Consider the following 7830-nt stretch of genomic DNA (forward strand, 5'->3'; position numbering starts at 1 on the left):
TTAGCCTTTCCATTCTAGTCCTTTATTGAAAAATAGCCTTATAAGAAGTCAAGCTTGGTGGAGATGAACTTATCCAAAAACTCCATGTGATAAAAAAAGATTCCTTGTGGTTTACTACAAAGCACAAAGATGGTAAGGGGGTATAATATAAACATCCACCCCAAATGGATAGATTTCATAACCGACACCGAGCTTGTTGATCCTCCCCATAAAATATGCATCTCAAATGGATAGATTCCATAACCGACACCGAGCTTGTTGATTCCATAACCGACACCGAGCTTGTTGATCCTCCCCATAAAATATGCATCTCAAACTCGTTTCCAATCCTTAGGTACCATTTCTCCTATTTTTCTTTATGCCTATTGTGCCCAAAGAACTAGACCTCAGCTTAAAGGAAATTACATCCTTTTTAGAGATTTGAACTTGCACATAAAAGGAAACTGCATCCTTTTTTAGAGATTTCAACATGTTAAAAACATCAAAAGTATATATAACAATAAGGATAAGTAATCAAAGGAGCTTGAATAAGGCCATGCCAGACTCTTTTGCTACCTTGGTCATCTCAACATTAGTGGCTCATGGTCTAACAAATAAATCACCCTATCTCAAAATCAAAATCCTAGTTTACCATACCATGTCCTTACTTCTTACTTCCACACATTGATCTTTCACTTTTTAGGCTACCTACTATTCAAAAATCTATCTATGAAATTGGAGAGAGACACCTTAACTAACATCTATGCAACTTACAATTGGCTTGCAGCAGCAATAAAGACACCTGATTTACTCTTGTATCTATCAAGAATTTTTTTAGGCTACCTACTGTTCAAAAATTCATTTATGAAATTTGAGAGAGACACCTCAACTCACACCAATGTGGTTGTAGTCATAAAGACACCTGACTTATTCTCATATGTTAACCACAATGGTTGATATTACTCCTACTATTTTTTATCGGAAGCATGGATGCACTTCATGTGACTCGTTTTTATGTAAAACTACACAAGCGCTTCATGTAAAAAGATATGGGATGACTAAGCTTACGACATGTGTAATGCCGGCCATAAGCTAGAAAGCTTAGGTGTACATAAAGCTAGATAACTAGTTTTGGGCTCCCAATAGTCAAATGGGTGACTGGCCATTGTAAAAAGTGAGCTCTTGTATATAAGTGACTTGAAGAAATATGAAAGCATACAATCCCATTATCACATTTGAGACTTCTTCTTCTTTCCTCTTGTTCTCTTGTGTGTTGATGCATGCGTGCTTGCTTGCTTGTGTGTTGATGCATGCTTGCTTGCTTGATTATATGTGTGTGCTTGTAGGTGATGCTCCTGATCTTCTCTCTGTTCCCTTGTGTGTTGATGCATGTGTGCTTGCTTGATTGTATGCGTGTGCTTGTAGGTGATGCTCCTGATCTTCTCTCTATTCCCTTGTTCTCTATCTCTCTCTCTCTCTCTCTCTCACCCTCCTTGCACACATGAAGGCATTAAGGTAGGGGTTGAGATTTCCATAGCTCCTTTCTTGCTTGCTCTCTACCTAACACATGGAAGCTCCACTTGGGTGACATAAGTGGTGGTGGAGTGAGCCCCTAGTAGCTTCACATCGAGGAGTTACCTCTTATAGGGTTGGCTAAGTATCATCTAGGCGATCATGATATCTTCGATGTAAGGACTATCGAAAGTGGGGGGGCTAAACCATGGGAAGTTGAAATGGATTTTCAGGTTTTGCTTCTATTCTTGGCAGAACATGTCCCATGCGCATCGACAGCGACGACAAATGGGGAGGTATGCAAGGTTGATGCAGATATGCCATGGGGCTGGGTGGATTTCCCCTTCCTCCAAGGGAATAATGATAGGGATTTGGGAGAGTGGGGGTTCCTGCTGGTGGGGAGGGGTTGTTGAGGTAGAGGGTTTGATGCCGAGCGAGGCATTAAGCAGGGTTGGTGGGTGTGTTGATGAAGACGGTTTGTCTCATGGGGGAGTGGTGGTGGGCCCAACCCAATAAAAAAGAGAGGGTGAGGGTTGCATCGGAGAAGGGGGTGGTGAGGATAGGTGAGGAGAGGTGGCATGTGGTGGTGGAAAGAGAGGGAAGGGTGGTCGGGGAGGAGGCTTGGGGTGGAAAGCCAATGCCAGAGGTGAGTTTAGGATGGAGGGCGGGAGTGTCGAGCGAATGGTGGTGGGTGTGAGTTGGGGGGGGTGGCGGTGGTTGGGGGGGTGGAAAGCCAATGCTAGAGGTGAGTTTAGGATGGAGGGCGGGAGTGTCGAGCGAATGGTGGTGGGTGTGAGTTGGGGGGGGGGTGGCGGTGGTTGGGGGGGTGGAAAGCCAATGCCAGAGGTGAGTTTAGGATGGAGGGCGGGAGTGTCGAGCGAATGGTGGTGGGTGTGAGTTGGGGGGGTGGTGGGTGTGAGTTGGCGGGGGGGTGGCGGTGGTTATGCAATGGAGTCCTCCATGATTAGGCAAGCGGGGAGCTTAATGAGGGTGCTAGGGGCTAGGTCCCTGGGGGTGGGTGTCCCCATTGGGGGAGGAATCATCACCATGATCTTCGTCTTCATCATTGTCGTCGTCGTCTCCCTCTATGGCAGTAGCCGGCTTTTTGGAGAAGAAAAAGACTTTGGCGTGGCTGTTACATGTTTGGCACAAGTGTTCCAAGTGCATAGATTCATCTTTAGTGTTTGATCCTTTTTTTGAATGTAAATGTGATTCATATCCTAATCATGGATCATCTTAGTCTTTCTCATGAAGGGCCATCCTAGGATACAATCATAGGAAACTAGCTGCCGGCTAAAGTTCATCACTATAAATGTGTCAAAATTTGGTTCCGAGAATTTTTAATTTTCAAATCTCACAGAAGACCTATGGGCTTCGTGGTGGCTCCATCAGCTAGTTTCACAATCAATGCAGTGTCATCCATAGGAGGTTTACCCCATTTCTCCCACCATTGCTTTAGTGACAATGCTCACTCCTATGCCACCATGTAGGATAGCATTGACTTGAAGTTTATCAAAAGCTAGGGACACTGTTGCATTAAGTTCATCTCCTTCAAAATATTTCCCTAACCTATTTACCCATTAGGCATACCATGGGTATGCTTGATGTTTTGTCTGGTTCTTTGGATCCTTCGTCATGTGACTTATCTCGACTCCCTGGTTCCACTTGCTCCTCCGTTCCAGCTCCTAGCCTTCCTTCCATCAAATTCTTCAAGTCCTTCCATAGACTTGAGCTACCCTAAAGCAATGTGCCAATGGGAATCTGGACTTGTGAAGACAAAAAGGAAGAAAGACCAACAACATCTCTTGGAACAAGGGCAGACATGTCTCTTGGAATAGGGGTAGGCTCATGAATCCGACAATCCATGTTCATGCTTAGGCTTCTCTAAGTGTATGGTATAGGGACATGAACATTAGTGTCAGATTTTCTTGGGCGGTCATCCCTCTTATTCTTAAGATAAGCAGCACAACAGGATCCACCTGATGTATAACTGTTACTGGTTCTGGTTCAACATCTTAAGGGAGATCCTTGAAGAGTACCTGACAGTTAAGTCCTCTATTTGGCTCATAGATTTCATCAATTGGTTTCATTCTTAGGCATCAAAGGACTTCCTGTAATGTGAACTAGTAGTGATGAGTTCGTGGAGGTGAGATATCATAGGAGTATGCATATCGATCATATTTTTAGCATATACTATGGCATCAACCTTGAGAGCTTTACATTTGATCTAGATATTTCTTAGATCCAGTGTTGTTGTGGGGATTAATTTATCATGGGATTTAGGGTCATATAGGGACACCATTGTTGGAGATTGTCTATACCTTTGGGGATGAACTTAGTGGCCTTGGAGATTTCATTAATAGTGAGTTGGTTGATACCACTTATCTCTCTTATGTACACTTTGTCAGTGCTTAGTGATGATGCTCTTTATGGTGATCTTGCTTTTGTCTTAGAGGGACACACACATATAGAGTGTCTTGCACATGGAGATATTGTGCATGGGTTGGATCATACTCATATATACATTGATATGGTGGATCATGTCTTCGACTTTTGGAGTGGTGCTACATGGGACGATGGCATGGGTTCACATTTGACTCTACATGAGGCCAACCTCGAGCTATGCTGATTTGGCTCCCACGGGTGTCTACATGATCCTATGATCTTTGGGTTCACATTTGACTCTACATGAGGCCGATCTCGAGCTATATTCATTTGGTTCCCATGGGTGTCTACATGATCCTATGATATTTGGAGTTGGGATATTCATCTTTGGGTGCATTCTATGCCACTTGGGATGTATGGTGGATGATTATGTGGCACGATACTCAGATGCACCTGTGACACCTTTATCTTAGCCTACACGATGATTCTTTTGCACACTAGGACCATTTTTCATTCCGACCATGTGTGATGGCTACATTCAGTGGACTCCACGGATGTCAGATTTACATTATGGTCATGAGGATAGACTTACAAGTTTTCCTTTACGACCCAGGAGCTACTACATCGACATCAGAGATCTATGATGTGCACCATATCTATCCGTTTGACCAAGGAGGATTGACTAGCTGTGCGCGTCATGGACATTGGCTCTTCACATTTTCCATTTGATCTAGGTGGTTTGAGGACCATTGTTTTGGTCTCTACATTTTCTCTTTTATCGAGGTGGATGTGGTTGTATGGCTTACTTCATCTTCAAGGCGACATTCGTATCTTTTCCATTTGACCCTGGAGGATGCTTGACTAGCCTCATCATCGATATGAGTCCTTTATCTTTTTCATTTGACCTCGGGGGTCATGATACTCATGTATTGGTATTGGTGCTTTGCGATGGTGACATTTGGTCATGTATTTGGTTCATTGTATATAGCCTTTGTATTTGTTTTGTCCACGACCACCCTTCGATTTTGAGGGTGAAAGTATTGTAGAAGGGGATGGTTTGTAATGAAGTAGATTTGGTTGCACATGCACATGGGGAATGGGGCCTAGGCACTTGGGCTTAGGGTCATTTACATGTGTACTTTTGGGGGGCCTTGGGGTATATTAGGCATAGGGCTCATAGGCATTGTACCTTTTTGATCATATTCATTCTATAGACATCTATGTCTTCTTGGTGCTCATGCCTAAGCTTTCATGGCCTTCTTGGCTATTGCCTTAGGATGGTGATCCACACCCATGTTGTTACTCCATGCTTTGAGTGGCTAACCCTAGTTTCTTGCACCACGTCGACGCGGCTGCTTCCCTATTTTTTTTTCCACTGGCAGCTCCAACATGATATAACTCATGCCATGTGGATCCTACCTAGGGGGCTCATCATGTATCTAACGTTCAAAGCCTTCTCTTGGCTCTTTGTGGGTCACCGACTTTTTCGCTGCCAATTCTGATGGCTCTCTGTACACACATGCGACTCTTACCTCTCCATCATGGTGAGTTTTCTCCCCCCCCCCCACCCTTGCTTCTAGTTTTTTTAGTGCAAGTGTCTTGGTAGATTACCATGTTGTAGGTTTTGGGTTCTCTTTAACCACATTATCCCTGGTGGATCCTACCCGGAGGGCTCTACCTTTTGACACAAAAATCTGTCCCCTCCTACAAAGATGCGCCTCTGCTAGATTTTACAGCTTCTGCCCTCTCTCAACATGAGAGGTCTCAACTAACCTCTACCCCCTCTTAACATGAGGGGTATTAGCACCGTGCACATCCAATCGGAGTCGTTTTTTCATCAAGGGGTGCTCTACTTCTACAACAGCTTCTGTCTCTTCTCACACACAAAGAGGCCCTTGCCCGTATTTGCAGCATCCTCCCCCTTAAGCACTGGGGCTCCCTGTCACACCTCATGTAAATGCGTGCCCCCTCAAATGATGGGGGGAACTTCACTTGCTTTAACCCTGCTTATACGATGGGGGATCTTCATTGGTTTCTACAAAACATACCCCTCAACCAAAAGGGGCCCTTACTGTACCTCTGTCATCCAAGATTGAAAGTTGTATCAAGCATATAAAAGATAACATGAAAAAACAAAACCTCACATAGAAAAAGATATGGGACCAAGCCTTGAATAACATGAAGGGCAATTACACTACCCAATCTACCACACTTTGGGATGACCTGAACCCGGGTGGGTTCAAGTCATCCCAAGGCCAATTACACTACCCAATCTACCACACTTGGGATGACTTGAACCCGGCTGGGTTCAAGTCATCCCAAGGGCAATTACACTAGCCAATCTACCACACTTGGGTGACATAAAGGTAGTGCGAATTGTCCTCTTTTACACACACACACCCACTTGAGAGATGAGACCGCTTAACGTCGACTTTTTTGTTCTCTTGAGACCAATCAACGGAGAGACTTGAACCCAGGTGGGTTCATGTCAAGAGAGAGAGAGAGAGAGAGAGAGAGAGAGAGAGAGAGAGAGAGGTTAGTTTTTTAAACAAGGAAAAAAAAACCACTTCCCCCATCGCCAAGTGGCAAACTTGCCACTTAGATGGGGGAGTTTATTTTTAAAACTCTCTCTCTCTCTCTCTCTCTCTCTCTCTCTCTCTCAAATTACTAGAGAGAGAGAGAGAGAGAGAGAGAGAGAGAGAGAGAGAGAGAGAGAGAGAAGGCAAAATTTTCAAAAAATATACCCCCCTAGCTCCCCCATCACAAGTGGGGAGCTTGCCACTTAGGGTGGAAGGGTAAGGGTATTTTTAATGATATTTTTTAAATTTGTTTTTAAATACACCTCTCTTCCCCTCTCTCCCACCCCATCCCATCTCTCTCTCTAATTTTTGAAAGTGGGAGAGGGAAAAAGGGAGAATGCTAGGAGAGAGAGTGGTAGAGAGAGAGAAGTGAGTTTGAAAAAAAAGTTAACTTTTTTCTTTAAAAAAACTCACATCTCTCTCTCTCTCTCTCTCTCTCTCTCTCTCTCTCTCTCTCTCTCTCTCTATTTTGGAAGAAGAAAATTAAAAAGACAAAAAAAAATCCCTATTTCTCCTATCCCAAGTGGCAAGCCCACTTGGGATGGGGGAGGTGGGGCTTTTTTTTCATTTTTATTTATTTTTAAAAAAATTCACATCTCTCTCTCTCTCTCTCTCTCTCTCTCTCTCTCTCTCAATGTAAGTTTAAAAAAAATCAAAAAGGAAAAATATTGGAAAAAGACCCCACCTCCCCAATCTAAAGTGGCAAGCTCACTACTTGGGATGGAGGAGGTGGGTTTTTTTCATTTTTTTCTTTTTGTTTATTTATTTTCAAACTCACCTCTCTCTCTCTCTCTCTCTCTCTCTCTCTCTCTCTCTCTCTCTCTCTCTCTCTAAGTAATTTGAAAAAAAAAAAGAAAAATTTGAAAAAAACCCCACCTCCCCCATCGCAAGTGGCAAGCTAGCCACTTGGGATAGGGGACTTGGAGTTTTCTTTTTAATATTTTTATCTCTCAATCTCTCTCTCTCTCTCTCTCTCTCTCTCTCTCTCTCTCTCTCTCTCTCTCTCTCTCTCTCTCTCTCTCTCTCTCTACATAAGCTGAAAACATAAAATTAGAAAGAAGTTTTTTTTTTGGAAAAAAAACCCATCTCCCTCATCTCGCCACACTTAGGATGGGGAGGTCCAACTCTAATTACTATTTTTAAATCATTTCTCTCTCTCTCTCTCTCTCTCTCTCTCTCTCTCTCTCTCTCTCTCTCTCTCTCTCTCTCTCTCTCTCTCAAAGTAGTAAATAATTAAAAATTAAAAAAACCCCCCACCTCCTCTATCCTAAGTGGCGAGCTCTCTCTCTATCTCTCTCTCTCAAAGTAAGTTGAAAAATATAAATTTTTTAAAAAAAAACACCCCACCTCCCACATCCCAAGTGGCAAGCTCACC

The sequence above is a fragment of the Cibotium barometz genome, chromosome 55 (genome assembly GCF_041138505.1).
Source record: "Cibotium barometz isolate CiBa-2024 chromosome 55, ASM4113850v1, whole genome shotgun sequence".
Taxonomy (NCBI): Eukaryota; Viridiplantae; Streptophyta; class Polypodiopsida; order Cyatheales; family Cibotiaceae; genus Cibotium; species Cibotium barometz.